Source organism: Hemiscyllium ocellatum, chromosome 6 (assembly GCF_020745735.1).
Source record: "Hemiscyllium ocellatum isolate sHemOce1 chromosome 6, sHemOce1.pat.X.cur, whole genome shotgun sequence".
NCBI classification, from domain to species: domain Eukaryota; kingdom Metazoa; phylum Chordata; class Chondrichthyes; order Orectolobiformes; family Hemiscylliidae; genus Hemiscyllium; species Hemiscyllium ocellatum.
In genome coordinates this window covers 58,440,117-58,451,464 of record NC_083406.1, presented here as the reverse complement: position 1 = coordinate 58,451,464, position 11,348 = coordinate 58,440,117, and positions in this window count along the sequence as shown.

The window sequence follows — 11,348 nt, the reverse complement described above, 5'->3', positions numbered from 1 at the left end:
TAAGTTGAGCGTGCTCACTGAAGTCACGTTGTGGTCGCTTCCTCCTCCGTTGTGATAATGATGGTCAGGAGTCGATATTAGTCACTCCCTCATGATTCAGCAAAACCTCACGATGAAACTAGTGCAGAAGTTTAAAAAAAACAAGAGCAGGAAATGAGTAGTCAGTGGTTGATACGTTAAATACTCGTACTTTTCGGAACTATTCTCTTATTTCCTACTATTTAAAAAAATCTATCAATTTAAATCTTAATGCAAAGATTAACTGAGAATCCAAAGTCTTCTGGCACGGGATTCACAATCTTCCACTTGAAAAAAATGTCTCCTCCTCGCCGCCGATAACAGTTTATCCTAAGACCACTAGTCCTAGACTCGCCAACCAGGGAAACAGATTCACTGCATCTGCATCAAGTCTTTAACACTTTTTTTGAATATTTCAATAATATTACATTTCCTTCTCAACTCCATTCAATATAGTCTACTAAGTTTTCTTTGTAGGATGGCCCATTTGCCCCAGAAATAATTACATGACCTCTCGCTGTACCCAATCTAAGGCAGATATACCCTTTCTGAGGTATGGAGGCCAAAACTGGCACCCACTACAGCAAATGTAATCTCAAGAAAACTATACATGATTCCAGCAATACAACACTTCTGTCTTCCAGCAACTTGTCTTTCTTGGTGTCACCCCACCTATTCTCCTGGTCATGCTGCAGTCAGAGGGAAGGAAACTATCCCAAGCATGTCTGAGAGCAAATGGTTGTGTATAATCCAGAAATAAAAGCCAACAAAATGTGAAATATTCAGTTCCTCTAGGTTTTGGCTACTTAAAAAAAACTCTGCAAACTTCCAAACATAGCAATAGCCAGTAAAACTTTACCAACAACCACCCTGAAAGTAGAATCAAGCACTTTTACAGCACAGAAAGAGCCCCTTTCATGCATCAAGCAGTTGTCTCATTTTATATTGTGTTTCCTTTGTTGACCTCTCTACTAAGGGGGAATATTTCTTCCTATTTATACTATCTACCCTATCAATGTTGCTTAGAATTTTGCACACTTCAATCAAGTTTAAGGGCGGCACGGTGGCACAGTGGTTAGCACTGCTGCCTCACAGCGCCAGGGACTTGGGTTCAATTCCCACCTCAGGCGACTGACTGTGTGGAGTTTGCACGTTCTCCCCGTGTCTGCGTGGGTTTCCTCCGGGTGCTCCGGTTTCCTCCCACAGTCCAAAGATGTGCGGGTCAGGTGAATTGGCTATGCTAAATTGCCCGTAGTGTTAGGTAAGGGGTATGGGTGGGTTGCGCTTCGGCGGGTCGGTGTGGACTTGTTGGGCCGAAGGGCCTGTTTCCACACTGTAAGTAATCTAATCTAATCTAAAAAGTTCCACCACCATGGCCTTCTCTGCTAGTGAGAGGGTGCGAGTGTGAGTGTATATGTGAGCGTATGAGAGAGGGTCTGCATGAGTGTTTGTGTCTGTAGAGTGTGTGTGTGTATGTAGGAGTGTCTCTGTGTGTGTATAGTGCAATGGGATCACCTGTAGTATGATATGAACCCAAGGTCCCGGTTGAGGCTCTCCTCATGGGTACCGAACTGGCTATCAGCCTCTGCTCGGCCACATTTTGTTGGTGCCTGTCCCAAAGTTCGCCATGGAGGATGGCCAACATTGTGTCCATCTCATACACTGCAGGCAAGGATGCCCTGAGGCATGGTACATTGGCGAGACCAAGCAGAGGCTACAGCAACGGATGAATGGACACTGCACAACAATCAACAGACAGGAGAGTTCACTCCCAGTCGGCGAACACTTCAGCGGTCCAGGACATTCGACCTCGGATCTTAGGGTGACCATCCTCCAAGGCGGAGCTTGCGACAGGCAACAATACAGAGTGGCCACGCAGAGGCTGATATCTAAGTTTGGTACCTATGGGAATGACCTCAACACGGACCTTGGGTTCATGTCACACTACAGGTGACCTCATTGCATTATACACACACACACACACACACACACATACACAGACCCTTTCTCATATGTTCACCCATACACTCTACACTCACACACACATCCTCTCACAGACTTATACCCCTTTACACTCACACGCTCTCTCACAGACACTCAATACATCCCCCATCCTTCGCCACATATAAGTTGGTGAGGTGAATCTGTACTTGCAGAATTACATTCTACTTTGCTCAAAAACTGCATGAATCCATGTTAGATTCTGTAAACGCGTTTTTTAGATTAGCATCAATTTGACCATTGTGGTACAGATAGTTTCACACAGGGAAGAACTGAAACCAACATGGTCATTCTAAAAGATGAGAGACTTAACAAACAATCCATGTTTTTTTTTCAATATATAATTTCAGTTACAGCACATGGTAAACTTTTGCTATAAATTCTGTGTCTTACAATCTTATACCCCATAGGCGCCTGATGAAGGAGCAGAACTATGGAAGATAGTGCTTCCAAATAAACCTGTTGGACTAAAACCTGGTGTTGTGTGATTTTTAACTTGTGATTAGGGTGGCAATGGTGGCTCAGTGCTGCCTCACAGTGCCAGAGACAAAGGTTCGATTCCAGCCTCAGGCAACTACCTGTGTGGAGTTTGCACAATCTGCCCATTCTGCGTGGGTTTGCTCTGGTTTCTGCCCAAATTCCAAAAATGTACAGGTCAGGTGAAGTTGCCATGCTAAATTGCCCACGGTGTTAGGTGCATTAGTCAGAGGGAAATGAGTCTGGGTGGGATACTCCTGTGGACTTGTTGGGCCAAAGGGCCTGTTTCCACACTGTAGGGAATCTAATCGAATCATTTGTGGAGATAGAAAACAGAGTTAAAGTTTCAAATTGAAAGACATTTCTTCAGAACTAGTATTTAACAACTGAAAAGAAGTGAAAAAATGAAATTGAAGAATGAAATGGAACTAGAGACCAGGACAGCTTTGAGATTGGGTGACACAGAGTTGATTGAGAGATAAGTCGAAAGTGTGCAAATGACGATGCATGGCACTGAGTGTGGACCTCAGGATGTGGTGGAAGCAGCTGACTGAGGAGAGCTGTACATTTTGAAGAGAACTCAAATCCTAGGTGGATTCAAAGCATGAAGAATGGAATTTCAATTGGAATCCACATAGGGTAAGGCAGAGAGAGAGACAGGCACTGAGGAAGGACTTGTGACTGTGAAATGAGTTTTAACAAATAGTTTATGAAAAGCTAGGAGGGAAAAAGAAAGCAATGAAGGTGAACAGGCCAAAAGATTGATAGAACTTTCAAAAAGAAGAGCAGAGCTTTGTTAAGGAGGGCCTACCTTGAAGAGAATTGGTTGTGAATCACACCCTCAAATCAAAGTTTAGGGAAGCAATACTGGAGGTCCGAAATAAAACCAGAAATCACTGAAGAAACTCAGCAGGTCTGGCAGCATCTGTTGAAGAGAAACATAAGTTGACATTTCAAGTCTAAAAATTCTTCTTTGGATCTGGTGTAAAGGACCGGTTGCAAAGAAGCATATTTGAACCAAAACATTAACACTGTTCCTCTCACCACAGATGCTGCCAGTCCAGCTAGGTTTCACTAGTAATTTTTATTTTTAAATGCCCTGCTGCTTTCAAGGATCTGTAGACATGCACACCAAGGTTCTTCTGATCCTCTGTACATCCTAGAGTCCTACAATTCATTGAGTAATCCCTTGCCTTAGTCCTCCCAAATGCATCACCTCACAGCTGTCTGAGGAAGGAGCGGGGTCTCTGAAAGCTTGCGGTTTTAAATACATCTGGTGGACTATAAACCGGTGTTGTGTGATCTTTGACTTTGTCCATTTCAGTCCAACACTGGCACCTCCACATCATTTTGAATAAATGGATTAAATTTCACTTGTCACTGATCTGCTAGTCTTATCATCTTGTAATCTAAGACTTTCTTCCTCACTATTTACCACACCGTCAACTTCCATGTCATCTGTGAAGTTAGTGATCCAACCTTTCATATTTGCGTCTAGATCATTGGCAATCAACAAAACAGCAAGTGACCCAGCATAGGATCCTATGGTAGGCTCCTGGATATTGACTCCCAGTCACAAAAATAATCTTCAATCATCACACTCTTCCTCCTGCCACTAGCCAGTTTTTGATCCAATTTGCTAAATTGTTGTGGACTCCTTGGCCTCGACCTTCTTGACCAATCTCTTTTATGCAGAAAGTGAAGAAGGGCTTATGCCCGAAACATCGATTTGCCTGCTCCTTTGCTGCTGCCTGACCTGCTGCGCTTTTCCAGCAACACATTTTTCAGCTCCAATCTCTTTTGTGAAACCTTTATAAAAGCTTTATTAATGCCTATGTAAAATACATGAAACAAAATTCCACCATCTACACAACCAATCACCTCCTCAAAAATGTCAATGAAACCTGTCAGACATGTCCTACCCCTAACAAGCTAACTTAATTCTTGCCTCGCCAAGTAGAGCTTAATTCACTTTCTCAGAAGTGTTCCCAAAAGTTTCCTTATCGCTGATGCTAGACTCACTGGCCTGATTTCCCCTGGTTTATTCCTCATGCCATTCTGGAATAATGATACCATATTCAAGTTAGAAAGACACTATTCATTCATTTGTGAGATGTGGACATTGCTGACTGGGTTAGTATTTATTGCCCATTCCTCGTTGTCCTTGAAAGAGTGGTGGTGAGCTGCCTTCTTGAACTGTTGCAGTCCATGTACTGTAGGCAGACCCAGAATGCCTTTAGGGAGGGGAAAGTGAAGTCTGCAGATGCTGGAGATCAGAGCTGAAAATGTGTTAGAATGTGCTGACAGAAGGCAGAAAATAGTTGTAGATGGAACCATTCTGCCTGGAAGACAGTGTTGAGTGAGGTCCTGCAGGGCTCTGTTCTTATAAATGACTTGGATGAAGAGGTTGTGGGGTGGGGTAGTAAATTTTTCAGATGACACAAAGGTTGGAGGTGTCGTCGATAGTATATAGGGCTACTGCAGGCTGCAGCGTGACATAGACGGTATGCAGAGCTGGGCTGAGAAATGGCAGATGGAGTTCAACCTGGATAAATATGAAGTAATGCATTTTGGAAGGTCAAACTTGAATGCTGAATATAGGATTAAAGAAAGGATTCTTGGTAGAGTGGAGGAACAGAGGGATCTGGGTATGCAAGTACACAGATCCCTCAAAGTTGCCACCCAAGTGGATAGGGTTGTTAAGAAAACATATGATGTTTTGGCTTTCATTAACAGGGGGAAAAATTCCTGAAGAAGGGCTTATGCCCGAAACGTCGAATCTCCTGTTCCTTGGATGCTGTCTGACCTGCTGCGCTTTTCCAGCAACACATTTTCAGCAGCTGCCTTTAGGGAGGGCAATCCTAGATTTTGACCCAGCAACACTGAAGGAATGGTGATACATTTCCGTGAGAGGCTTGAAGAGGATTTTGCAGGTAGTGATGTTTCCATGGATCTGTTGCCCTTGTCTTTCTAGATGGAAGTGGCCATAGATTTGGGAAGTGCTATCCAAGGAGTCTTGGTGAATTTCTGCTGTGTATCTTGTGCACACTTCCTCTCTACTGAGTGCAGGGGTAAAGAGAGTGAGTAGTTGTAAATGTGGTGCCAATCAAGCACCTGGATGGTGTCAAGGGTTTTGAGTGTTGTTGAAGCTGCACTCATTCAGGCAAGTAGGGAGTATTCCATCACACACTTGACTTATGCCTTGTACTTGGTGAACAGGCTTTGGTCAGTCAGGAGATGAGTTATTTGCCGCGGTATGCCTAGCCTCTGGCCTGCTTTTCAAATCAATATGTTTATGTGGTGAGTCTGATCAATAATAACACTCAGATGTTGATTGTGGGGGATTTGGTGATGGTAGCTCTATTGAAGTTAAGGAATTCAAAGTTTGGGAGAAGATTTGTAGCTCGGGTGCTTGTTGTTGTGGTTCTGTTCGCTGAGCTGGGAAGTTGGGTTGCAAATGTTTCGTCCCCTATCTAGGTGACATCCTCAGTGCTTGGGAGCCTCCTGTGAAGCGCTTCTGTGATGTTTCCTCCGGCATTTATAGTGATTTGTCTCTGCCACTTCCGGGACAACTGGCATGCAACACAAATTCCCAGCTCGGTGAACAGAACCACAACAATGTTCAGGAATGATGGTCTGATTCTTTGTTGGAGATAGTCATTACACAAATGTTAATTCTGGATATTCTTCACATCTTGTTGCATTTGGACATGGACTGCTCCAGTATCTGAGGAGTTGTGAATGTGATTAGATTAGATTAGATTCCCTACAGTGTGGAAACAGGCCCTTTGGCCCAACAAGTCCACACCGACCCTCCGAAGAGCAACCTACCCAGACCCATTCCCCTACATTCACGGGCAATTTAGCATGGCTAATTCACCTAACTTGCAAATCTTTGGATGTGGGAGGAAACTGGAGCACACGGAGGAAACCCACACAGACACAGGGAGAATGTGCAAACTTCACACAGACAGTTGCCGAGGGGGGAATTGAACCTGGGTCTCTGGCAATGTGAGGCAGCAGTGCTAACCACTGTGCCACCATGCCGCCCCACATGTACTAGATATATTCTACAACCATCAGCAAACATCCTCATTTCTGACCTTATATTGGAGAGAAGGTCTGTCCTCCAGTCCTTTGACACCTCTTCTATGGCCAGAAAAGATTTGAAAAATAATGTCAAGGGCCCTGCAATCTCCTCCCTTGCCTTTGACAGCAACCTCAGGCAAATCTTATCTGGGCCTGGGGATTCATCTAATTTTACACATGCTGAAACCATTAATATCTCCTTTCTCTCAACTATAATTTGTTCGATTATATCATAGTACTAGCCCCTGATTTCTATACTTACATCGTTCTACTTTACATTGAATCTAACTGCAAAGTACTCATTTAAAACATCACCTGCTTATGATTCCATAGGTACTTGGGCCGCTAATGGGTGCTATTCTTTCCTTAGTTATCTCTATCCCCTTATACTGAGGGATAGGATTTATGACTATTTGGCAAAGCATAGTGTGATTAAAAGCAGTCAGCATGGCTTTGTGAGGGGCAGGTCATGCCTCACAAATCGTACTGAGTTCTTCGAGGAGGTGTCAAGACAGGTTGATGACGGTCGAGCAGTGGATGTGATGTATATGGACTTCAGCAAGACATTTGATAGGGTTCCCCATGGCAGGCTCATTCATAAAGTCAGGGAGTATGGGATACAGGGGGATTTGGCTATCTGGATTCAGAATTGGCTGGCTGACAGAAGGCAGAGAATGGTTGTAGATGGAAAGTATTCTGCCTGTAGGACAGTGTTGAGTGAGGTCCTGCAGGGCTCTGTTCTTATAAATGACTTGAATGAGGAGGTTGTGGGGTGGGTTAGTAAATTTTTCAGATGACATAAAGGTTGGAGGTGTCGTCAATAGTATAGAGGGCTACTGCAGGCTGCAGCACGACATAGACGGGATGCAGAGCTGGGCTGAGAAATGGCAGATGGAGTTCAACCTGGATAAATATGAAGTAATGCATTTTGGAATGCTGAATATAGGATTAAAGAAAGGATTCTTGGTAGTGTGGAGGAACAGAGGGATCTGGGTGTACCTCTTAATTCTTTGAAGAGGTAACAAGTAGGTTAGACCAGGGAAACCCTGTGGTCTATCTAGACTTTCAAAAGGCCTTTGATAAGGTGCCACACGGGAGGCTGCTGAGCAAGGTGAGGGCCCATGGTGTTCGAGGTGAGCTGCTGGGATGGATTGAGGATTGGCTGTCTAACAGAAGGCAGAGAGTTGGGATAAAAGGTTCTTTTTCAGAATGGCAGCCGGTGACGAGCGGTGTCCCGCAGGGTTCAGTGTTGGGGCCACAACTATTCGCATTATATATTAATGATTTGGATGAGGGGACTGGGGGCATTCTAGCGAAGTTTGCCGATGATACGAAGTTAGGTGGACAGGCAGGTAGTACTGAGGAAGTGGGGAGGCTACAGAAGGATCTAGACAGGTTGGGAGAGTGGTCCAGGAAATGGCTGATGGAATTTAACGTGAGCAAGTGCGAGGTCTTGCACTTTGGCAAAAAGAATAAAAGCATAGACTACTTTCTAAATGGTGAGAAAATTAGTAAAGCCAAAGTACAAAGAGATCTGGGAGTGCTAGTCGAGGATTCTCTAAAGGTAAACATGCAGGTTGAGTCTGTGATTAAGAAAGCGAATGCAATGTTGTCTCTTATCTCAAGAGGGTTGGAATATAAAAGCAGAGATGTGCTACTGAGACTTTATAAAGCTCTGGTTAGGCCCCATTTGGAGTACTGTGTCCAGTTTTGGACCCACACCTCAGGAAGGACATACTGGCACTGGAACGTGTCCAGCGGAGATTCACGTGGATGATCCCTGGAATGGCAGGTCTAACATATGAGGAACGGCTGAGGATCCTGGGATTGTATTCATTGGAGTTTAGAAGATTAAGGGGAGACTTAATAGAGACGTACAAGATAATACATGGCTTGGAAAGGGTGGACGCTAGGAAATTGTTTCCATTAGGCGAGGAGACTAGGACCCGTGGGCACAGCCTTAGAATTAGAGGGGGTCAATTCAGAACAGAAATGCAGAGACATTTCTTCAGCCAGAGAGTGGTGGGCCTGTGGAATTCATTGCCACAGAGTGCAGTGGAGGCCGGGACGCTAAATGTCTTCAAGGCCGAGATTGTTAGATTCTTGTTGTCTCGAGGAATTAAGGGCTATGGGGAGAACGCTGGTAAGTGAAGTTGAAACGCCCATCAGCCATGATTGAACTCGATGGGCCGAATGGCCTTACTTCCACTCCTATGTCTTATGGTCTTATGGTCTTAAGTACACTGATCCCTCAAAGTTGCCACCCAAGTGGATTGGGTTGTTAAGAAAATATGGTGTTTTGGCTTTCATTAACAGGGGGATCGAGCTTAAGAGCCGTGAGGTTTTGCCACAGCTCTACAAGTCCCTGGTGAGATCACACTTGGAATATTGTGTCCAGTTCTGGTCACCCTACTATAGGAAAGATACAGAGGCTTTGGAGAGGGTGTAAAGAAGGTTTATCAGGATGCTGCCTGGACTGGAGGGCTTGTCTTATGAAAAATGGTTGAATAAGCTCGGACTTTACTCTCTGGAGAGAAGGAGGAAGAGAGGAGACCTGATCGAGGTGTACAAAATTATGAGAGGAATAGATAGAGTCAATAGCCAGAGACTTTTCCCCAGGGCAGGATTGACTGGTACGAGATGTCATAGTTTGAAGATACTAGGAGGAAGGTATAAAGGAGATGTCAGAGGTAGGTTCTTTACACAGAGAGTTGTGAATGCACGGAATGCGTTGCCAGCTGTGGTAGTGGAAGCAGAGTCTTTGGGGACATTTAAGTGACTGCTGGGCATGCACATGGATAGCAGTGAGTTGAGGGGTGCGTAGGTTAAGTTACTATATTTTACATTAGGATTAAATCTTGGCACAACATCGTGGGCCAAACGGCCTGTTGTGTGCTGTACTATTTTATATTCTATGCACACATTAAATGCCTTTGAATTTCCTTTATTTAACCTGTCAATGCTTTTTCATGCATTTGCTTCACTGTCTAATTACTTTAAGAAACTCCTTTCACTTTCTATATGTCCATTTTGAGCCCCTGATAACGACTGTCAAATGTACTTTTTTTTATCCAGTTCTGTACATTCATCGACATCTAGGGTCCCCTAGACCTTCATGGAACATTTTGGCCCTGAACACTATTTCCTCCACAATTCCTTGGACATTTATGCAATAAATTTCATCCAATCTTAGGCTTGAGGATTTTACTTGATCCAACATTCACCCAGTTTTGAGGCAGTCAATCCTTGCCTTTTATCTAAAAAAGATGCCTATTAGTTTCACTTTAAAACAGCCAGGCTTTCATTTAAAGATTGTGTTCTTTTATTCTGGATTCACACAACTGAGGAAAATGTTTATCGGTATCTACTCAGTTGACTCTCTTTAGCATTTAAACACTTGGATTATATCACACTCGAGCTATAAAGGTTATATTCAGAGAACTTGGGGAGGTGATAGCCCAGTGGTATTATCACTCGACTGATATTCTAGAGATTCAGATAATGTTGTGCTGAACCTGGGGTCAAGTCTCATCATCTGCCATTTTAATCCAATTAAAATCTAACAATGACCATGAAACCATTGTTGTTCAAAGATACCTAGTCACTAATATCTTTAGGAGAGAAAACTGTTCTTACCTGAACTGGCCTACATGTGATTCCAGAATATCTGCCATGTTGTTGATTCTCAACTGCCCTCTGAAATGGCCGAGCAAGCCATTCAGTTGTTTCAAATCATGAGAAAGGGAAAGAAAGAATGAAAACGGATGGAGCATGGGGCATCATCAAGGAGCTGGAAATGACAAACACAGCTATGTCAATCCTGAAAAAAACCTCCTAACTAACCTATGGCTGCTAGTGCTGTAACTGGAAAAGCTATATCAGAGACTAGTCAAGAAACAGTTTGACATAGTCATACTCATGGAATCTTACCTTACAAACAATATGCCAGATAACCATCAACATTCCTGAGTGTATCCTGTCCAACTGGCAGGATAGACTCAGCACACATAATGGCACATGATATACATGTGGGAGGGAGTTACCCTGAGTACTCAGTATTGATTCCAGACCCAATGAAGTGTCAGATCATTCATTCAAACATCAAGTCAAAGAAAATTTTCTGCTGATTATCACATCAGTTTATTTTAATAAAGCACTTACTTTTATGTGTCATATAATCAGAATATTGAAAACATAATTCACAGCAGAAGCATCATTACGTGCATTAAGGAATATGAACAAATTAGAAGTTCATAATTTCTCTAATACCTTTTGTGTTAAGCAAAATAATTGCAAAGTACATAATTTAGAAGTTTACAACAAGATGACCAAAACATCATATTTTCAAAACTGTGAAGAAGTCAATCTTGAAAGGATATAGATTAAAGCTATGAAATACTTGTAAAATATAATGTTTAGATATCAAAATGTTTAATCTGCAATCAATTATGATATGTGAAGCTGTTAAATAGTCTCTGAGCAATACTTTGCCTTTAGTGTTGGAAGAAATATTCTCTCAGAGTCTTGTGCATGCATTTTTCAAACTACTGAAATCCCTGGTCACAATTTTTTTTATTTATTGGAAAATACCATGCCTGGATTTTTATTGAATTTCAGATTTTCACTTAAAAGAAAATTGAAGTGATATATTTTCTGGAAAAAAAAGGAAGGATATGCCCATTATTTTCTAGTAGTTGAATTTTACAATTTTGAGTCAGCTATACATACCTTCTCAAAATCAGCGGTACCCTTCATGGCTCAGA